Below are 24,970 nucleotides of genomic sequence, written 5' to 3'. Positions count from 1 at the left end.
TGCTTTTACCAGTAACTTTTAGAAAAATAAGTAAAAAAATGTTGAGATTTAGGGAAATAAAGAGGAGAAAGGAAGTTAAATCTAGTTAATGGCTGTTTAGAAATATCAGGTTTCTTGATTTAATTATCTTATTCCTTTTGCTCTAGGAACAGCAAAGAAAGCTCAGAAACTTCTTATTAAACAGACCAGAAGGTCTCCACCAAATGGACAGATCTTCCCTGTCCATCGCTCACATGCACATACAGACACAGACACCAGCAGATTTCAAACACAAAATCACTGTACATGTTATCCAGGTATGAGAAATTTCAATTTAATACAAATTACCAAGATCAATAAAATGCTATTCAGATATAACATTTTGATATTTTGCAATATTTGCTCCATATTTCTGAAGGAATGAAAGAATTATGGTTGAAATCTTCCTATTGCCAATTTCATCGCTTTCTTCATTTCTCCTCTTTGGGAGCTGTGACCTCACTGAGTATTAAACATTTGGAGCTAGGTCATCCTGTTCAAGGCTGTATAGTATGAACCTATCATAATTTATTTACCCATTTTTCTATTGATTCACATTTAAAATTATTCCCAATTTTCTATATTACAAATGTTACAATACATATCAGTATCTGTATCTCTTTAAGCACATGTATCAAAGTTGCCCCTGGAGTTTATATCTGGAAGTGGAAATTCAGAGTTGCGATATGTCAACATTATTAATTCTCATCCTTTCTTCCTATTTTTAATATCTCATTCCTGGACTTATTTCCACCTAATCACACTCACCAAAAGGGCAATAGATTTTATTGGGTGTACATGCTGGCACTGTGTGATACCCCGAAGGACATGACTTTTGTGAGAACTGCAAGGACTCTATAGACTTATTCCCACATTAGAGTTAAGGAAGACAAAGGTAAGACAGACGAAATACATGTCTCAGGTCTCAGCTAGCAAGTGGTATATCCAGTATTGGAACTCAAAAGCCTGGACTATTTTACTTAAACTCATAAGCCATGATAGACGGCGAATTTAGAAGCAATCTGTTGGAGACTATATGAATGTGTGTATGTCAGTGTATGTATGTATATGTATATGTATAAGGATATACTACACAGCCAATAATACAGTCGGACCAGCCTCCCCCCATTACACACACTTTCATGCAGACACAGACACTGGAACAAAAGCACATACAGTGTCAGAGTTATTACCAGAGCCTGACAATATCAGAATATAAAGTACTGCCTTTAACAACACAGTCTTGCAGGCAGCTTTATGGGAAGTCACCAGGATGAATGTGAAGGGTATAGGTGAAATACCTCCCTGATTTCAAACACTTCCCTTGTATACTTCAACCATGCCTGACATAATTGGCATGGTAGTTCATTTATTTGTTCCATCATTGGGATCTCCTTTCTTTAAAGTAAATATTTTTTTAAATATAGAAGAAACACATTATGCTTAGAATGAGTGAGTAAATTAGAATTTCTAAAGCAGTTATAACCACTTCCCTTTTAGGTTTGGAATTGCTAAGATGGTGAGGGTATAAAATCCTAGCATGGGTATGTTCTAGCAGGGTGGCAGATGGTGGGGAAGGACTGCGCTGAGAATGAGGCATAAGGCATGGCACAGAAGGCACAACAAAAGGACCAAGGTCAAAAACAGGGAAAGTGTCACTGGAAAGACAGACAAGGGAATGCCATCGACTACATTAAAATTTCACCTGGCCCAGCCTCAAAGTGTATAGCATTAAAGCATTGAGAGTGTTCTTAATCTGTTCTGTCCACTGTGGTAAGTGCTGGGATTTCCAAGTCAGTAAGACACAGTCGACTCACTGGGAGAAAACAGTGCAAGACAGGGGACCAATGTTAAAACAAATGGAGTTGACGCCATGCTTTGCTGTCTGTTCTCTGCTTGCCATAACATTAAAAGGAACAGCAGTCTGTCTCAAGAAGTGTTGAAGTGCAATGTGGAGCTCTATAACGTGGCTCTGTAAGGAGGCGGCGCGAGGGCTTCCCACAGTCCTCACCAAGAACCCTTCTCCAACTGCCACCTTTAAACACCAGTTTTCCTCCCCAAATGCAGCTGGCACACCGTCCCTGCTTTCCCATCATTCAGCTTCTCAATATAACGCTCCTCCCTTTCCCCATTCCCTGCCCTCCGGCACTGCTCCTCCCTGCCTGGAGAACCCCCCTCATGCCCCACCCTCCGCAAGTTCGGCCTAGTTTTCAGACTGCTTCCTGTTTTTCTCTTTTTATTCTAGTTCATCATTTCGTAGCCCTGACATTAAGAACAGTGTGGGTTGCATAATTCATTGCTGTAAGGGTTGCATTGCGATGCAGGGTGTTCAGCAGTATCCTCAGTCTTTTCCCATTACATCCAGTGACTCAGGCCTAGTTGGGGCAGCCAAAAATGTCTCCAGATATTGCCAAATATTCCCCAGGGAACAAATAGTTAAGAACCACTCTTCTGGATACATTCTCTCACTCACTAGGTTGGTAGTTGCAGTACAGAGTAGGAAAGGATGCCAGGAGGGGTATTGAAAAAGCACCCAACCCAGACCTGAGCTTTCAGAAGGACTCCTGAGGGGGAATGTCAGGAATGCCAACACACGGGGAGGAAACACCCTGTAGGAAGCCCTTTGCTACATGAGAATGAAACTTCAGGAAAAACATTAAGTAGTTCAGGGTATCAGCAAGAAAGTGGTGAAAGACATCAAGGGAGGTGAGCGGAAGGGAGAAGATGGAGAGCCTTGTGGGACATGACAAGGCAAAGAGGAAGCCACTGAAGCATTGTAAGCACACAATTAGTTTTATTTTTAAAAATGTATTTTGATAGCTTTATGGAAATTGAATTCCAGGCAACAAGAAAAGAAAATTAGGAGGCTGCTGTACATCTTCAACGATGTTCATGTAGTTTAGAATGACACTAAATCCTAGCTTCCTCCTCCTATCAAATTGCATAAAATGTGTAAGCTTTGGCAATTTAGAAAGGAAACACCATTTTCACGCATGAGACTTTGGAAAGAAGGGAATATGTACCCATGAGTTCTTAATCCTAATTTTCTATATTTTATTAGAATTTGATTTTACTTGTTAGTCCTTAAATCTCAAAAATCTGGTTTGCAAAGTTTTAGCATTTGGGCTCTGCCTTCACATGTCTTGGATGTCTTAGCCAGTCTCCGGGCCATAAATACAACCTGTGCTTTGATGACTCCAATTTGATCTCTAGCAAAAATCTTCCCACTTAATTCTAAACTCAATAACTACTCAGCATATTCACTTAGATGCTGTCTAGCCACCTCTCACACAATCTATGGGAAAATTATGAAAGTACTACTGTTGTTACATATTTCACATATATGATCACACACACGCACTCACACACACAACTTATAGTCATTTTGAGTTTCCAATATAATTCTTTCTTATGTTTCCCTCAAACTGATTGCCATGTGAGTTCCCATTTTTATAATCAGTTTTTGCTCAGCCAACACTAGCTGTTGGGCTACACAGTTGAACTTTAGTTATGAGGTTAACCTTATGGATTACTATCACAAAAATCAATGTTTTATTTGATACTCTGTGCCTCAAAGTTGCTTATTATTAAATTGTGGCAGTATTATTACTTCCCAAATGAATTGGTTGTAACCCAATCTCCACATCCTCATAGGCACATGTCCATGGACTTGTGATTAACAAGCTTGCTCATGTGACCTTACCAACTGGAACAAACCTAGGACACCTGGTGGAAAATGCCATATAGTATTAATGCGCCGTACATAGTCTATCACAAGTTCTTTTATACAAATAGGCAAATATAAAAGTATATCTCCTTCTTACTCTTGTGCAATGACATTGTGAGATGGCTTATTTCAATTCCCAGTCTAATTAGGCATTTCTAATATTATTTGGTCAAAATTGCATGTGTATAAAAATCTTAGGTTTCATCTCATGTTTCTTTTTGTTGTTGTTAATCCTTATGAGAAAATATTTTTTCCATTGATTTTTAGAGTGTGGTGGAAGCAAGGGGGTGGGGAGAGAAAGAGAGGAAAAGAGAGAGAGAGAAACATCAGCGTGAGAGAGATACATTGACTGGTTGTCTCCCCCATGCAATCCTCTGGGCCGGGGCTTGAGTCGACCCTTTGTTGCACAGGCTGACACTCTAACTACTGAGCCACACAAGCCAGGCCTCATCACATGCTTCTTGATATTTGTGTTTGAGATGGAAACCACACCACATAATTTCTGTAATTTGTACATGGCTATTTAGTTGTAAGTGACACAATAAAATTTAAACTAGGAACATAGAAAGATGAACTTACCATGGGATAGAGAATCATCTCATATGCCAAAGGCAGACATGTAGAAGCCTCAGAAATGAGTAGAAAGCAAATACTGGATATACAAGAATCTATTTTGACTTTACTCATCTTTGCTTTGCTCCACCAGTGTGCTTTATTCTTCCCTTATGTTCCATCCTTCTTTGTTCTGATTCTTTGGTTTATAACGTAGAGTTGCCAGTAATAATTATTGAGCTTGTGTGTTACTAGTTTCATCATGAGACTGAATAATTTCTCTCAATTTCAATGTCTAATTTCTAGGGAAGGAACTCTGCTGTTAAAAAATATTGCCTAGTTATTGGGATTCTGTTCCACTGAATATTTCATTGTCTTTTGTTGTAGATTGAGGGAGTGGATACAACAGAAATAATAATAAGAAATTCCATATTTTTCTGATGCAGCACATTTAATAATTTAAATTATATTATGTTATTTTTTCTTTTAGTTCAACACATACCAAACAAGTCATATTTTTGACATATGGTGCTATGGATTTAGAGGGGAAAAAAGAAAACCAAAAATAGGAGGAATCCTTTTATCTTATACATTGCAAAAATAACCACACTAAATAAACTTTATTTTGCCAAAATTTGGGAGGCCCTACTTGATTTGATTCCATCCATTTTATATGAATGCTATTCCACCCATACCTTCTCTAGAAGGTATCTCAGTTTTCACTTACTCCCACCTTTATACATTAATCAAAATATTCTCTCATCCCAGAGATGCCCTTTCTATTGCTTACTTAATTTCACCAACTCCTTAAGCCTCTCCCTCACTTTTTTCATTAAATTTTTACTTTTTATTACAAATTGTTCAGGGTGCAAAAGTTGTACATATAAAAACATTAATTTCCATTTTTAAGTAATTTATATTATTCTATTTGGGGAAGCAGACTTTCAAAATAAACAATAGTCTTAGACTTGCAATGTAATAGAAGTATCTTGAGGGGATAAGTGAGACTCAAAGAAAAGTATAATTAGCTGTTTTCTAATATTAAATCATATGTGTGTGTGTGTGTGTGTGTCTATATAGTTGGCTAGTAACAATTAGAAAACAATGAACTTCTTTTATTATGTATTTTCAATTGATGAGAGTGTTCTAGAATAGGGATTAAAAGCATAGCAATTAATAATTAAAGTCTGCTGTTTGTCAGCTGTGTGTCCATGGACAATTTTCTTAATGTCCCATATATGGTTTCTCACTTAACAAGTGGAATAATAGCATATGCAATTCATTGGGCTCTGTGAGGAATAGATGAATGTATATGCATAAAGCATTTAGGACAGTGCTTTACTTTACAGATGTTTGGTGAAGGTTAGCTGCTACCAGGACCACTATTCCTACTACAGCAACCACTAGATTCCAGAGTTGGAATTGTTGAACATTTCTGAGGATCTATTATTTATTGAGTTTGGCTCTTTTAATTGAGATCTTTATTGAATTATACTCAGAATGAGGTGTATGTTTTTAAAAATATTTATGTTATTGAAATATTTTTTAATAGTTTTTCTAAGATTTTTAATATATTGTGCATTGAAGGTGAAAAATCTTTAACATTTCTTAATTTTCATTTTAGCTGAATCAACAGTCATCACTATCAAGTTTGAATGCTGCCAAATCAATAAGTTCTCATTCTTCTCAATCACAAACACTCAAATAGGGACATTGATTTGCAAACCCTTCTTTGGGAAATTAGCAAGACTATGAACTTTGAAGTATGAGGAAACTAAATTACCACATATAACATGTAAGGGTCACTGTTGAGCTTTCTGCTGAGACTTTGATTTTTCCTGTGGGTTTTGAACATGCAAAGAAATTCTAAAGTTAGTGTCTATGAAATATGAGAAACGTAGACAAGGAGACTGAGACTAAGGTGAGCGAGAGAGGGTACAAAGGTCCCTATTTGCAATTGAGGCCTATTTAACTTAACTTTTCTTAATTATTAATCTCTGCTTATTTGAAAAGCTAAGTTATTTTTATTTTTCATTCTTCCATGTCAGTAAAGAACTTCAGGACTTTGTTAAAAAGTAGCATATATAAGTAAAATTGAATCAGATATAGAACCACTATATTATAAAATAACATTTTCATTACAGGAATAAGAACTTATACAATTGTAGGTCAAGCTAAGGAAGTAAAAATCTGGAGGAGAAACTGAAGGATAGGTGAAATGTTACCAACAAGCCCATGTGAAACGCTGCCATGTGTACGAAAGTCTGACCCAAAAAGGAAATTGGGCATATGCAGCTGCCAGAGTGAGGCCACAGTAGGGAAGCCAATGACAGGCCTAAGGAGTTGCTCCCTCTACAGGGCTATTTCTTCTGTAGGTTGACTGGTAAGCATCGGATGGTGGGCTTGGAGCTGCTACTGGTCAGCAGGATTGACAGTCTGAAAGAAAATCTGAATGCAGTGTTAGTAGAGAGAGAAGACAAACCAGAAACTTCCAGCAGATTTGTATCTATCTATATCTATCTATTATCTATCTATCTATCTATCTATCTATCTATCTATCTATCTAATCTATCATCTATCATCTATCTATCTAATCTATCTATCTATCTATCATCTATCTATCTATCTATCTATCTATCTATCTATCTATCTATCTATCATCTATCTATCTATCTATCTATCTATCTATCTATCTATCATCTATTATCTATCTATCTATCATCTATCATCTATCATCTATCATCATCTATCTATATCTATCTATATCATCTATCTATCTATCTCTATTATTTATCTATCTATCATCTATCTATCTATCTATCTATCATCTATTATCTATCTATCTATCATCTATCATCTATCATCTATCATCATCTATCTATATCTATCTATATCATCTATCTATCTATCTCTATTATTTATCTATCTATCATCTATCTATCTATCTATCTATCATCATCTATCTATCTATCATCATCTATCTATCATCATCTATCATCTATCTATCTATCTATATCTATCTATCTATCTATCTATCTATCTATCTATCTATCATCTATCTATCTATCATCATCTATCTATCATCATCTATCATCTATCTATCTATCTATCTATCTATCTATCTATCTATCTATCTATCTATCTATCATCTATCTATCTATATCTATCTATCTATCTATCTATCTATCTATCTATCTATCTATCTATCTATCTATCATCTATCTATCTATCATCTATCTATCATCTATCTATCTATCTATCATCTATCATCTAATCTATCTATCATCTATCATCTATCTATATCTATCTATATCTATCTATCTATCTATCTATCTATCTATCTATCTATCTATCTATCTATCATCTATCTATCTATCATCTATCTATCTATCTATCTATCTATCATCTATCTATCTATCTATCATCTATCTATCTATCTATCATCTATCTATCTATCTATCTATCTATCTATCTATCTATCTATCTATCTATCATCTATCATCTATCTATCTATCATCTATCTATCTATATCTCTATCTATCTATCATCTATCTATCATCTATCTATCATCTATCTATCTATCTATCTATCTATCTATCTATCTATCATCTATCTATCATCTATCTATCTATCTATCTATCATCTATCATCTATCTATCTATCATCTATCTATCATCTATCTATCTATCATCTATCTATCTATCATCTATCTATCTATCTATCTATCTATCTATCTATCTATCATCTATCTATCATCTATCTATTTATCTATCATCTATCTATCATCTATCTATCATCTATCTATCTATCTATATCTATCTATCATCTATCTATCTATCTATTTATCTATCATCTATCTATCATCATCTATCTATCATCTATCTATCATCTATCTATCTATCTATCTATCTATCTATCTATCTATCTATCTATCTATCTATCTATCTATATCTATCATCTATCTATCTATCATCTATCTATCTATCTATCATCTATCATCTATCTATCTATCTATCTATCTATCTATCTATCTATCTATCTATCTATCTATCTATCATCTATCATCTATCTATCATCTATCTATCTATCTAATCTATCTATCATCTATCATCTATCTATCATCTATCTATCTATCTAATCTATCTATCATCTATCATCTATCTATCATCTATCTATCATCTATCATCTATCTATCATCATCTATTTATCTATCATCTATCATCTATCTGTTACTGCATCGAATGAGAAAAACCTTACATTCATCTTCCAAATGCCTTCCAAGTTTCTTTTTAGATCAATTCCAACTCAGAATCACATGGAATTTGTATCAATATAACTAAGTTGATGCAATGCAATTAACCACACATTACAATAAAAGTTAGGGGTTGAGTAGGTATGGTAAAGGCACAGAATAAATATAAATTCTATGCAATTAAACTTGGTTTAAAACTTGGAACTGCCTTAAAACTTGGTTCTACCAAAAGCTAGAAGAGGTAAAACAGCATATTCCCTTTCCAAAAAATAAATTTATTTCAGGTAATGTACAAAATAAGCTTCCACTTTATGCTTTTTTTCCCATACTTCCTCTTGTCCAGACTGGTTTTGGCTAGCTCTTCTGAGCTATCATTCTTCTAACTCATGGGCCAACATGCATTTTTGTATATGTAAAAAGTGTTTCAAAAAGAATGCATCTTTCCCCTTTACTGGCTTTAGCCTTGAGCTACTTTTTCAGTCTACATTTTGCATTCACCATGACCCCACTGCCAAACTGCCTTGCCTCCTTGCATTGTTGCTTTCTGTGTCATTTCAATTGCATCACTTGGTTTTGCAACTTTTCATGTTTTTTCTGGCTATGATTAGCTTCTGACAATTATTCGGGTTCCTCATCTTGATAGGTTTTGCCTTTAAGAAACGTGTCATTATTAAGCACAGTTCAGTTTTAACCAGGCTTTTTCCCTGGCTGTTCACTCACCAGGCCTTCCTTGGGTGGCCAAATCTACACCACTTTCAAGTTCTTTCTTTGTCATTTCTGTCAGCATTTTGTTTCTGATGATTTAATATAAATTTGGAAATAAACAAGCTGCAGCTAAATGACTACAATACTTTAGTCTTTACCTAGTTAGTCCTCACTTAAAAAAAAATCTAACAAAAAAAATAAGAGAGAAATAATATCAGCAAAATGGTAGATTGGGAATTTCCAAGTCCTCAGCCCACAAGTAAATATTAAAAACAAAGGAAAAGAAAACAGACAACACCTGAGATGGGTTAGGTAAATTTATAGGAACTCCTGGAGAGAGTCAAAAGAATGCAGGAACCAAAAAAGTGATTAATCAAGAAAAAGTCACATTCAAACAATAAGGTCATGATGTTTGTCCTAGCCCACCCCCGTCCCAGCGTAGTTTGCTTTTAGATTGGAGGGAGTGGCAGCTCAGCTCCCTGCTTCCTACCTTGACCCGGAGAGAAGACAGAGACCTTATCTGCAGTGTTCTAATCTGCCAAAGGCTGTCTGACAACTGGTCTCTGTTTTACCTATGAGCTCACGGAGGGAAATGGTGTAACCTGGGTATTAGTCTGGAAAAAGTGGCATAAGCAGTAGGCCCTCCTTGTAAAAACTTAGGGGGCTAAGACTTGCAAATGCCAGGGACAAGAGGTTATGGATGGTGGTATAAAATTGATCTCCTAAATCCCCAAGAAGAAGCTTGAGTGAAACTAATTGGGAACCTGAGACAGTCAAATGTTGCAGTGTATGTGGGAGTGCTGAGCAAGTCATATGCAGGCTAAGCATGATCAGGATAAGCAAAGAGCTGAGAAGATATTAAACTTCTCATTATCTGTTCCCTAAGACCACAGCAAGCCCAAGCAGTCAGTGAAAGTCTACCCCAGCACAGAGCCAGGCTATGAAGACTGAGAATGTTGGCTGAGTTTTCAAATGCTCAATTTTAACAACAACAAAAATGTATGTCATACAAAGAAACAGAATAATATGGCCAATACAAAAGGGGTGTGGGGGGGAAGAAACCATTCATGAAGCAACACAAACAGTAAACTTACTAGTTAAAGATTTTAAAACAACTATCTTAAATACAGGGTAAGGCGAAAATAGGTTTACAGTTCTGAAAAAGTGACAGTTAAATTGTGTATTGTTATTTATTAATTATTGTATTATTTTCCATACAAATAACTCTAACCCTACTGTTGCTCCACCCTGTATACTCAAAGATAAAAAATGTAACATGCACAAATAATTAAAGGAATTTAGGAAAATGATACATGAGAAAAATGAGAATAAGAACAGAGATAAAAATATTTTTAAAAAAAACAAACAGCCCTGGCTGAGTGGTTCAATTGCTTGGACCTTCGTTCCACATGTCAAAGAGTTGCAGGTTCAATTCCCAGTCAAGGACACATGCCTAGGTTGCACGTCCACTCCCCATTAGAGTCATGTATGGGAGGCAACCTATCAGTGTTTCTCTCTCACATCCATGTATCTTTCTCTCTCCCTTCCTCTCTATCTAAAAATCAATAAAATTATATCCTCAAGTGAGGATGAAAAAAAAAAAAAATAACCTAACAAACCTTAGAGCTACAACACATTACTGAATTGAAAAATTCAGTAAAGAAGTTAACAGCAGATTTAAACAGCAGAGAAACAAAAATCAGCATATTTGAAGACAAGACAATGGATATTATTGAGTCTAAAGGAAAAAGAATAAAGAAGGGTGAGGGGATCCTAAGGTACTTACTAGTCTATCAAATAGACTAATATATACATTTTGGGAATCCTAAATATGGAAAAGAGAGAGAAAGATGTAGAGAGTATATTTGGAGAAAAAAATGGACAGAAATTTACCAAATTTGAGGAAAAGCATGGATTTACAAATCCAAGAAGCTAAACAATCTCCAAATAGGATAAATTGAAAGAAACCACACTGAGATACCTGTGATTAAACTGTTCATGCCAAAGAAGAGGGTATCTTGAAAATAGAAGAAAAAAATAAACATCATGTACAAGGAATCCTCAATAAGATTAAAAGTTGATTTCTCAGCAGAAAACTTAAGAGGCAGGAAAGCAGTACAAATATATATTTAAAGGGAAAAAAAGAAGGAAAAGAAAAACATGTAAATTGTCAATCAGTAATTGTATATTCAAGAAGACTATTCTTCAAATATAGAATGAAAAATTCAGAAATTTCCATATAAAAATATATAAGGGGATTTATTACACTGTATCTACCCTGTTCAAAATTCAAAAGGGAGCCTCTTGAAGAATCTTACAAAGTAACTCATAGCTACCCTGGTCAGTGTGGGTCAGTTGGTTGGGTGTCATCCCCACCACTGAAAGGTTGCTGGTTTGATTCCTGGTCAGGGCACATGCCTGTCTTGCAGGCTAGATGCCCTGGTATGGGGTATGAAGGAGGCAGCAGATCAATGTTTTGCTCTCACAGATATATTTTTTACCTGTCTCCCTCTCTTTTCCTCTCTTTCTATAAATCAATAATTAAAAAAAAAACAAAACATTAAAAAAAAGGGTAACCCATAACCATAGAAAGGTCTCTGGTAAAGGTAAATACATTAGTAAATATAAAAGATGGTATCACTGTAACTTTGGTTTGTAACTCCACTTTTTATGTGTTATAAGATTTATCAGACAGACACATAAAGGTAATTGAAATCTATGCCAATGAGTGCACAATACATAAATATATAATCTGTTACATCAATAACATAAAGTGAGGAAAACAGGAGTATAAAACAATTTTTTGTGTGCAGTTGAAGTTAAATTGATATTAATTCAAATGATATATTTATAACTTTAAGAAGTTATATGTAATCCCCATGGTAACTGCATTAAAAATATTTATAAAAATACACACAAAATAATAAAAAAGAGAATCAAATCATATCACTACAAAAAGCCAACTAAACAAATAAACAAACAAAGACAGAAATGAAGGAAATAAGAGACAGAAAGCTATGATATATAGAAAAAAAATAGCAAATTAAAAAAACAAGCCATTTCATATAAGTAATTACTCTAAATATAAACATATTAAACTTCCCAATTTAAAGACATAGATTGACAGAACATATTTTTAAAATCTCCTGTATACTATCTAAAAAGAGACTACTTTAGATTTTAGGACACATAGAGGTTCCAAATTTTAAAAAAGATTAAAAAATATATTATATGCAATTAATAATCAAAGAGAGCAGTGGTGCAAACTAATTATCAGGCAAACTAAGACAAAAGCCTTTAAGGAGACAAAAAAAGACACACAGTGGTAAAATTGTCAATACACAAAGAATATATCACAATTATAAACATATATGCACCAAACATCAGAGCTTCCAAACATATGCAACAAACATTGGCAGAATTGAACAGAAAAGTAGTTCTACACTAATAGTTGGAGACTCCAATACCCTACTCTCCATAAAGGATAGAATAACTGACAGAAAATCAAAGAAAATAGAGGCTTTAAAAAACTATAAGAAAGACAATAGGACCTAATACAGAATAGTCTCCCCCAAAACATCAGAATATGCGTGTTTCTCAAATGCACATGGAACATTCTCAGCATAAACCATATACTAAGTCACAAAAGTACTAATTTTTTTTTAAGATTGAAATCAGGCCCTGGAGAGTATTATGCTAAGAGAAATAAGCCATTCGGAGAGATAAATACCTTATGATTTCACTTTATGTGGAACCAAATGAACAAAATGAATAAGAGAGGAGCATGTAAGAGATGCAGAGAACAGACTGACAACTGTCAGAGGGAGGGGGATGGGGCTGGGTAAGAAAGGAGAAGGGAAAAGAGAGAGGAGGAGGAGGAGGAAGAGGAGGAGGAGGAAGAGCAGGGGGAAGAGCAGGAGGAAGAGGAAGAGCAGGAGGAAGAGGGGGGAGGAAGAGGGGGAGGAAGAGCAGGAGGAAGAGGAAGAGCAGTGGGAAGAGCAGGAGGAAGAGGAAGAGCAGGGGGAAGAGCAGGAGGAAGAGCAGGGGGAGGAGGACACCAGAGAGAAGGGGAGGTGGAGGTGGAAGAGAGTAAGGGGGGACGAAGGGTGGTGAAGGAGACTTTGCTGAGTGTGAACACTGCAGTATTACAGGTGCTGTGTTATATAATTGTAACCCTTGAAACCTACAGAATTTTACTAACCACTGCCACCGCAATTATTCAATAAAAATTTTTTAAAAGATTGAAATCATGCAAAGTAATTTTTTCCAATCACAATTTAATGAAACTAGAAATCAACAGAAGGACAACTGAAACATTTTTATAAATATGTGAACATTTATTTTTTAAATATATCTTTATTGATTTTAGAGAGAGGAAGGGAGAGAGAGATAGAAACAATGATGAGAGAGTCATTGCCCCGCTGCCTCCTGCACGCCCCCTGGTTTGGATGGAGCCTGAAACCTGGGAAATGACTAGAGATCTCCTGGATCAGAGGTCAATGCTCAGTCACTAAGCCACATGGGCTGGGCTAAATATGTAGAAATTTAGCAACATGCCCTTAAATAACCATTTGTAAAAGAAGAAATCAGAAGGGAAATTAAAAATACTTTGAGACAAATGAAAACAATTCAGGGATGCAGTGAAAGCAATGTAAGGAAGAAAATTTATAGGTTTAAATGCTAACATCAAAAAGAGAGAAACCACTCAAATCAATAACATATCTGGTAAGGGATTAATATCTAGGATATATACAAAACTCCTAAAACTCAACAACAAAAAACAAATAATTGGATTCAAAAGTGGGCTAAGGACTTGAATAGATTTTTCTTCAAAGAAGATGTAGGAATGATCAATAAGCTCATGAAGAGATATTCAGCATCACTAATCATTGGAGAAATGCAAATCAAAACCAAAATGAGATTTTTCTTCATATCCACTTGATGGCTACTAAAACAAAATCAACAAAACAAACACCATAAATTAACAACTATTAACAATAATATGGAGAATACAGAACTCTAGTGCAGTGCTGGGAAATGTAAAATGGTACAGCCATTAAAAAATATGCATTGCTTCAAAAATATATGATGGAACTACCATATAATCCAGCAATTCCACATGGGGTATTACTCAAAATAATTTAAAGCATGGATACCAAGAGGCATTTGTACACCTATGTTCATAACCGCACTCATTATTCATAACAGCCAAAAGGTGCAAATAAACCAAGTGCCCATCAAAGGATGAACAGAAAACAAATGGTAGTATATACATACAATGGAATATTATTCAGCCTTAGAAAGAAATGAAATTTGGCAATATGCTACATGTGGATGATTCTTGATGACAATATCTTAAGTGAAATAAGCCAATAACAAGAGAGCAAAAGCTGCTTGAGTCTAGTCATATCTAGTATTCGGAAATTCTCTTTTGGTCTGGGAAGGTGGCTGCACTGTGCCGAGAAGCAGAGCACCCCTGCTCCCAGCCATGGACTCAATTTACCACTAAAATACTGCATAACCAGCTTGGAAAACCCAGAGAAATACACCTGAGTGGTGATATTTCCATTAGGGAGCACAGAAGAAACATCATAGAGTCTGGTAAGAGAGGGGAGGCATAGAAAGGAAGAGTTCCCCCTGAAGCTTGTGCTGGGCTCCGAGGCCCTACTGCAAGAGGCTGCAAAGCTCCCTCCCCTTGGGAGTGTGGACTGGCAACCAAAAGCTGGGATCTCAAACCCAGAACAGAGGAGAAGGGAAGGAGAGTCCTTGCACGGAGGACAGAGGGAGCCAGAGGAACAGTGTGCTTTGAGGAGGGGGCCACAACTTCCCAGTGAAACAGCACCTCTAATGGGGGTCAATGAGACAGGAGTCTTTCACCCCAGGTGTTGACCATGGGAAAGGTTGTCCCATAGTGTGTGGCTCCTGAATAGAAAGTGGCCAGAGGGCTGCACTGAGCAACAACATACAGGGACCCTCTGCCTTCCTGTAAGGCATTGTGTCAAACCCCAGAAAGCATTTGTTCTGTGTGGCATGGGGAAGGGAAAGAGAGCCCTCCCCCTGCCAGAGAGGGTCTGGAGCTGCCAGAAAGGCAGACTGGGACTTCAGCCCCCAGAGTTGTGGAGGGGAGAGTCAGGTCTTTAGCCACCAGAGCTGCTGGGTGTGGCTAATGAGGGTTTTTTGATCCACTCCAAGGAAAGCCAATATGGCACCCAAGGAGCTGCCCCACCTTTACTGAGATCAGCAGGGCAGGGGAACTTTGGGGGACTGACATTGTGATACATCCTGCTTGCTCCTAAGGTGCAGGAGTGATGGGACCTCACAGGGTGGATTCTCTGCCTGTGTGTTGCTTTGTGTGTTTTTGAGTTTTTGATTGATGAACAGGTGTTCACCTTCCTGGCTTGCATTGGGGAGACAGCCCAGTGAAAGCTAGGATTTGTGTCTGCACTGTGGGGAGTTTGAAATAAGTGCCCCATACATCAGCCAACCAGATCTGGGGAAGGAGTGGCAGAGCACGCCTACCTCTCCTGCAGGCTAAGAGCATTGCCCCCAACAGGAAAGGGGCTGGTTCAGCTCACTGAAGCCCCAGATACCCTTGTAGGGCACAGTCCTGAGGAAGAAGGGAGAAGAGCTCACAAAAAGACATCACAAGAATAAGACTCTCAGGGATTATTGTTTGGGAACTGGAGGAAAGCTGAAAACCCCTGCTGGGGGCTGGACAAGCAACATGATCACCAGAATTTTTTAAAATCCAACCCACTGAGCCCAGACAGCTGAAACTGCCCATACAGAAAAGGTAACAGACTAAAGTCAATCTGAAACTACAACAGGCCAGTGCATGGAGAACTAGAGTTGGAGGATTTGGTAGAGACTGAAGAGCTGGCTGTGGAGCAGAGGCTAACTTTCCCACAGTGAGTGCCTGACAGCAAAACCTCTAAATAAAGGGAGTGATATCCTGAGCTACACTAGCTGTCCTGCTCCCTAAAGACTTTTCAGAAGACTCTGGAGTAACACCAGGCAACCACAAGGGGGAGACAAAATAGCTCACAAGCGGAGGTGGTTCACAGAGAGCCTCAGACCTGCCAACTACCTAAGGACACCAGAGCCAAACCTGGACGGCTCCTGACATTGGCTGATACACAAGTACCTCACAGGAAAACTGAAATAAGCATACAGAACAGTGAGCTAAAGACACCATAAGCTGCCCAGATGAAACTCACCTGATTGACTTCCTGTTTTTTTAAGAAAAAGAAAGAAATTAAAAAAAAAAATTTAATTTTTTAATTAATTAAAAAAATTTGTTTAGCTTTGCTTGTTTTTTTTATTTTTTGTTTTTGCTCTGTTTTGTTTTGTCTTTTGTTCTATTATCAAGATTTTATTGATATTCTCTGCTTAATTGCTAGAACATTATCATTATAACCAATAAGTTTACTGCTTTTCTCTATTGTTTCCCCCATATCTCTTATTGGACTCCCTCTCTGCCCTGCCTCTATCTCTCTGTCTCTCTTCTCATTCCATTGGCATAACTTTTTTTTCTTCTTTCTTTCTCTTCTTTTTCTCCCTTCCCTCTCCCTTTCTTTTTCTTTGATTGTTTCTGTGTGTTTCTTTATTGTATTTTTTTATTTTTCAACTATTTTCCTATTCTTATGCTCTACCCTTAAGTTTTTGCTCTCCCTTCTTTCTGAATATTTTCTCTGCCCCTTTTATCTCCCACTGGTTTTTCGATTTTTTACATTTTATTTTATTATTTTTATTTTTCATTACTATTAGCAATAATATCCTTCCCCCCCTCTCAATTTACATTATATCTCTCTTTCTTTTTTTTCTTCTTGCTTCAGCATTTGTGTTCTCCCTTCACTCTCCCAATTCTACTTTCATTTGGGATATTTTTATTATGATAGTCAAAATATTTTGTAAGATACTGCTCGTTACCAGGCAGTTTGGTTGTGTATTGTCCAGCCTTTCCAGCACCCATACAACAGCTCCACAACATGGTTGGGGCTGGGCCACACAGTTAGCCAACCTCAGAGGAGAGACCTCCCAAGAATGGATCAACAACCATATAGACCCAATCACAAGAGAAATCAAGAAACCCACAAAAGGGATACACCTAGAGCAAATAGCTCAGAAATATACAGAAAACACACCTCTGGGCTCCACTGAACATACACTACAAAATCCCAACCCACACGACTGAGAAACAGCAAATATATCTAATATACAGATTCAAACATGAAGAGCCACTAAAATGGAGAGACAAAGAAATACCCACCAAACTAAAGAAAAGGAAAAATCGCCAAAAAAGTATCTTGATGAAATGGAGTTAAGCAAGTTATCAGAAATCAGGTTCAGATTAGTGGTTATAAATATGCTCAAGAAAATTAATGAGAACTACAAGACACTTAATGAAAAGGTCAAGGAACTTAGTGAAAAAATGAAAAAAGAGCTAAATATCATAAATAAGAATCAGGCAGAAATGAAGAATACTATATCTGATATCAAGAATATACTGGAAGTAATTAAAAGCAGGCTCAGTGAAGCAGAGGATAGAATAAGTGACGTAGAAGATAAGGTAGAAAAAAACAATCAGAGCAGTAAAAAGAAAAAACACTTAAAAAGCATGAGGACAGACCAAGGGAGCTTTGGGACAACATGATGAGACAACATTCACATCATAGGGGTAAGGGAAGGAAAGAGCAAGGGATAGAGAACTTGATGGAGGAAATAATGACAAAAAACTTCCTTATGCTGGTGATGGAGAAAGCCACACAAATTCAGGAAGCACAGAAAGTTCCAAACAAGAGGGACCCAAAGAGGCCCTCTCCAAGACACATCAAAATTAAAATGGCAAATGTTAAGGACAAAGAGAGAATATTAAGGGCTGCAAGAGAGAGACAAGCAGTTACCTACAAGGGAACCCCCACAAGGCTGACAACAGATTTCTCAATAGAAACACTTCAGGCCAGAAGGAAGTGGCATGAAGTTCTCATAGTAATGAAAAGCAAGAACATGCAACCAAGGCTGCTTTATCCAGCAAGACTATCATTTAAAATTGAAGATGAAATAAAGAGCTTCCGAGACAAAAGAAAGTTAAAGGAGTTCAGTACCACCAAACCAGCACTGCAGAAGATGCTAAAAGAACTGTTCTAAAGAAAAGAAAGAATAGTGAGAAAAAGATACATCACCATAAAGAGGGAAAATGGCATTAAATAAGTATATATCCATAGTAACCTTAGAGATAAACAGAATAAATGCTCCAATCAAAAGACATAGGGTAGCTGAATGATAAGAAAACAGGACCCAAATATATGCTGTCTACAAGTGACCCACCTGAGAGCAAAATTTCACACAGGCTGAAAGTGAAGAGATGGAAAAAATATTCCATGCAAATGGAAACAAACAAACAAAAAGAAGCTGGAGTAGCAATACTTATTTCTGACAAAATAAACTTCAAAATAACCATAACAAGAGACAAAGATTGTCACTACATAATACTAAAGGGATCAATCCAACAGGAGGAAATAACCCTTATAAATATATATGCACCCAATATAGGAGCACCTAAATATATAAAAAAATTCTTGGTGGACTCTGATGGGGAGATTGACAGGAATACAATCATAGTGGTGGACTTTAACATCTCACTGTCAGCATTGGACAGATCATCAAGACAAAAAGTCAACAGGAAAACAGAGACATTAAATGACAAACTATATTTAATGGATTGAAATGACATTTACAGAACATTTCATCTCAAAGCAACAGAAAACACATTCTTCTCAAGTGCACATGGAACATTCTCAAAAATAGACCACATGTTAGGGCATAAGGCAAGACTCTATGAATTCAAGAAGATTGAGCCCTGCAGGGCATGGCTCAGCGGTTGAGTGTCAACCTAGGATCCAGGTGATTGGGGTTTGATTCCCGGTCAGGGCACATGCCCGGGTTGCAGGCTCGATCAATGACCCTCTCATCATTGATATTTCTATCTCTTTCTCTCCCTCTCCTGTCCTCTCTCTGAAATCAATAAAGATATATTAAAAAAAAAAAAAAAAAGAAGATTGAAATCATATCAACCATCTTCTCGGATCACAATGCCATGAAACTAGAAATCAACTACTATAAAAAAACTCAAAAATTTTCAAATACATGGAGGCTAAATAGCATTTTATTAAACAATGAATGAGTTACCAATGCAGAAATTCAAGGAAGAAAATCAAACACTTCCAGGAAAAAAATTAAAATGAACAGAAAACAACCCCAAATTTATGGTACACAGCAAAAGCAGTCCTGAGAGGAAAGTTGATAGTGCTACAGGCATACCTCAAGAAACAAGAAAAAGCTCTAATAAATCATCTAACACAACAACTAAAAGTATTAGAAAGAGAACAGCAAGAAAAGCCCTGAGGAAGTAGACAAATTCCTAGAAGCATACAACCTTCCAAAGCTGAATCAGGAAGAGGCAGAAAACCTGATTAGGCCAATAACAACTAATGAAATTGAAGCTGTAATCAAAAACTCCCAGCAAACAAAAGCCATGGACCAGATGGATTTACAGGTGAGTTTTACCAAATATTCAAAGAATAATTAACACCTACTATCCTCAAACTATTTCAGAAAATTCAAGAGGAGGGAAAACCTCCAAATTCTTTTTCTGAGGCCAGCATTAGCCTAATTTTAAAACCAGATAAAGACACTACAAAGAAATAAAATTACAGGCCAATATCTCTGATGAACATAGATGCTAAAATCCTCAACAAAATACTAGCAAACCAGATCCAGCAATATATTAAAAAGATCATACACCACGACCAAGTGGGATTTATTCTGGGGATGCAAGGCTGGTACAACATCCGCAAATCAATAAATGTGATACATCACATAAACAAAATGAAGGACAAAAATCATATGATCATATCAATAGGTGCAAAAAAAGCATTTGACAAAATCCAGCACCCATTTTCGATAAAAACCCTCAGCAAAGTGGGGATAGAGGAAACATACCTGAACATAATAAAGCCCAAATACAACAAACCTACAGCCAATATCATTCTCAAAGGTCAAAAACTAAAACCATTTTTCTTTAAAAACAGGAATAAGACAGGAGTGTCTACTTTCACCACTCTTATTCAACACAATATTGAAAGTCCTTGACATAGCTATTAAACAGAAAGAAAACATAAAAGGCATCCAAACTGGAGAGGAGGAAGTAAACTTTCATTATTCACAAATAACATGATATTGTACATAGAAAACCCTAAAAACTCCACCAAAGGACTACTGAATTTGATAAATGAATTTGGCAAGGTAGCTGGATACAAAATTAACATCTGAAAATCGATGGCATTTTTATATACTAACAATGAACTCTCAGAAAGAGAAGCTAAAAAAAACAATACAACTTACCATTGCAACTGAAAAAATAAGATACCTAGGAAAATTTAACTAAGGATGTAAAAGACCTGTACGTAGAAAACAACAGGACACTGAAAAAGAAATAGAAGAAGATATAAACAAGTGGAAGAATATACCATGCTCATGAATTGGAAGAATTAATATCATTAAAATTTCCATACTTCCCAAAGCAATCTATAGATTCAATGCAATTCCTATTAAAATACCAACAGCATATTTCACAGATCTAGAACAAATATTCTAAAAATTTATATGGAATCGAAAAAGACCACAAATAGCTGCAGCCACTTTGAGAAAGAACAGAGTAGGAGGGATTACATTATTGGATATCAAATTGTACTACAAAACCATCATAATCAAAATGGCCTGGTATTGGTACAACAACAAACCTATAGATCAATGGAACAGAACAGACCCAGAAATAGACCCATGCCATTATGGTCAGTTAATATTTGACAAAGGAAGCAAGAACCTACAATGAAGTAAAGACAGCCTCTTCAATAAATGATGTTAGGAAATTGGACAGGTAAATGCAAAAAAAATTATATTAGACCACCAACTTTCACCATAAACAAAAATAAAGTCAAAATGGATAAAAGACTTTAATGTAAGTGGTGAAACCATAAAATTCCTGGAAGAAAACATGGGCAGTAAAGTCACAGACATCTCACGTAGTGGAATTTTCACTGATACATCTCCTAGGGCAAGAGAAACAAAAGAAAAAATAAACAAATGGGACTACATCAAATTAAAAAGATATGTACAGCCAAAGAAATCAGTCTCAAAATACAAAGGAACCCCATGGTATGGGAGAATATATGCATCTGACAAGGGTGTAATTTCCAAAGTGTATAAAGAACTCACACTACTCAGCAAGAGGAAGACAAACAACCCAATTAAGAAATGGGCAAAGGACCTGAATAGACACTTCTCCAAAGGGGACACACAGATGGCCAAGAGTCATATGAAAAAAATTCTCAATGTTGCTGATCATCAGAGAGATGCAAATTAAAATGAAAATGAGGTATCACTTCACACCTGTCAGAATGGCTCCATCAACAAGTCAACAAACAACAAGTGCTGGGGAGGATGTGGAGAAAGGGGAACCCTAGTGCACTGCTGGTGGGAATGCAGACTGGTGCAGCTACTAATGGAGGTTCCTCAAAAAAATTAAAAATGGAACTGCCATTTGACCCAATCACCCACTTCTGGGAATATATCCTAAGAAATCTGAAACACCAATCACAAAGAACGTATGCACATGTATGTTCATAGCAGTACACTTTACAATAGCTAAGATCTGGAAACAGCCCAAGTGCCCATCAGTAGATGAGTGGATAAAAAAGCTGTGGGGCATTTATACCATGGAATACTACACAGCTGTAAAGAAGGACCTCATACCCTTTGGGACAGCATGGAGGAACCTGGAGAATATTGTGATAAGTGAAATAAGCCAGGCAGATAAAGAGAAACATCACATGATCTCACTTATATGTGGAATCTAAAGAACTTAATAAACTGATGAACAGAATAGATTCAGTGACATGGAAGCATGGATCAGACTAATGAATCTCAGAGGAAAGGAGGGATGTGGTGTAGAGGGGAGAGATTAATCAAAGAATTTATATGCATATATGCATAACTCAAGGACACAGACAATGGTGTGATGAGAGTCTCAGGAGAGGGGTGGAAGGGGTGGAAGGGGTCAATGGGGGTAGAATGGGACATCTGTAATATTTTGAACAATAAAAAATAATATAAAATGAAGTATTTGGAATAGTCAAATTCATTATTACAATAGGTGGATTGGTTATTTCCAGTGCAGAGTGAAAGGGAGGAACAGGGAATTTCAGGTTTGCAATATAGACTTCTGTGAAATAATGGTGATGCTGCTCATCAATGCAACTGAACTGTACTCTGAAAAATGTTCAACATCGCAAATTTTATGTATATTGTATCACAATTTGAAGAAAACAATAATGTAATGACTAACAAAATGTACATACTTTTGTCAAGTCAGATCAGAAAAAAGAAACTAAGGTATTTGCTTTGTGAAACATATCTTACCTCTTTTAACAAGACTAATAAACATTTTTTACAAGCAAAATAAGCCAATCTGACAAAGACAAGTATCATGATTTCACTCATGTGTGGAATATAATTAATAAATAAACCAAAGAACAAACGGATCCAGAGACATGGTAGCATGAAATAGACTGTGGGATCTCAGAGGGAGGCGCGGGTGGAGGGATAGACTAACCTAAGTACTAAATGCATGCATGCATAACCCATGGGCACAGAGAACAGTGTGCTGAAAGCCTGGAGAGGGGCAGAGTGAGAGGTGGAGGGAATCAATGGGGGAAAGGGGACATCTGTAATACTTTTGACAATAAAGAATAAATTTAAAAATAAAAATAAAAATAAATAAAAAATGAACAAGAGAAATACACAAAATATAATATCAAGGTTAATTTTCTAAGTTGAAAGTTTATAATGAAGGAATATACAAGCACCAAGTTTCATTTTGCTTCACAGATGTTCCAGTTTTTACAAACTGAAGGCAAGACCCTCAATCAGCAAAAATATTGTGACTCACTTTATTGGGCTATTTGCTTTATCGTGGTGGTCTGGAAAGAGCATGCAATATCTCTGAGGTGTGCCCATAGATGCAGATACAAATGCAGATGCAGATATAGAAACAGATGGGAGAGGGAGAAAACAAGACGGCAGCGTAGGTAACAGCTGCACCAGCTGCCTCCTGCAGCCACATCAAAATTACCACTAAAATACAGAACAACCATCACTCAGAGCCTCCTGAAATCTGGCTGAACAGAAGCCCTTCAACCAGAGAACTGAAAAAGCATCAAGACTTGTAGGAGGGGTGGAGACGCAGGTGGATCGGGCCTGGATCTTGGAGATGAGGTTGTGGGCCCGCACCTGGTGCTTCGGTTTAAATCTGGAGGTTTCCCAGAGAAGCGGGGGTCCCAGCCCCACATTAGGCCCCCAGCCCAGGGCTCCAGGGCAGGGAAGATAAATTCCCACACCTTCAGGCTGTGAAAACCAGCAGGGACTGTGGCTGAGGGTCGCGGAGGCTGCGGGAGCCCCAGCAGCTCCTCATAAAGGGCCGGCACACGGACTCACTCAGACGCGCTCCCTCTGAGCCCTAGCACTGGGAAGCAGCCTGAAAGGAACCTGGGACACTTGGGGAGGAACTAACCTGCCTGAAATTGGGGCAAGAGTTGGAGGGGCAGCTTCTTCCCAGATAAAAGAGCTGGCAGAGGCCGTTGTTCCTTATGTGAGCCCTCCCCACACAGAGCTGGCAGGCAGGTGCTGTATTTGAATCTCCAGCACCTGACTCACACTTTTGGTCCTGCCCTGGTGATTCCCAGAGGCTCCTCCTCTCCCTACCTTCAAGCTCATCCAGGCCATTTCCAGTGGCTTTTCTGTGCAAGTGGCTTCTCGAGCCTTATGCTTAGAAATTTCCTAAAATCTCTCAAACAAGCAGCAGCATGCCCCATAGGGCTTGATAAGCAGCCCTAAGCCTGGCACTAGTGGCAGTCTGCATTGGCTCATAGCTTGGACTCTTCTGGACAACGCCAAGCCCAGCAAAAGTAGCAGTCAACTACGGTTTGCTGTGTAGCTCATGCTGGGTGGCCCTGGGCAAGGCACTGGCAGCAGCTGACTTTGCACCTCCAGGGAGACCCCAGAGATAGTGTACCTGGTGGTCAGCCTCGACCACACTGAATTACAACCCTACCACATCCACGAGTGACACACTCAAGGGGTGCACTTGGTGAACACCAAAGCTCCACTGAAGTAAATCCTGCTCCAAAGGGGTGTCTCTAGCATAGTAGCTCTTTGGCTGTAGTTGCAGCTGGTCCTCACAGCTGATTGGTCTGGGGGTCAGTTATTCCCAGTGATGCCAACAGCAACCAAGGCTCAACGACAGGACAGTGCACACAGCCCCACAGGAGAGCACCTAGAAGGCCCAGCTCAGGTGACTGCGGAGGCTGAGCCACTGGCCCCTACAGGACATCTACTACACAAAGCCACTCTACAAATTCCAGGAGACATAGCAGCTCTACCTAACACACAGAAACAAACACCAGGAAGCAGCCAAAATGCCAAGGCAAAGAAACAGGTCACAAAGGAAAGAACAGAAGAAATCTCTAGAAGAGGAACTAAATGAAATAGAACCAAGCAAGCTAACAGATACAGAGTTTAGAATTTTGTTTATAAGGATGGTCAACCATATTAGTAAGAGTTTTACAAAAATAACTGAGAAAATCGATGACATAATAAAG

The sequence above is a fragment of the Miniopterus schreibersii genome, assembly GCF_964146895.1.
Source record: "Miniopterus schreibersii genome assembly, chromosome: 7".
Lineage (NCBI taxonomy): Eukaryota > Metazoa > Chordata > Mammalia > Chiroptera > Miniopteridae > Miniopterus > Miniopterus schreibersii.
This window is presented reverse-complemented; position numbering follows the sequence as displayed.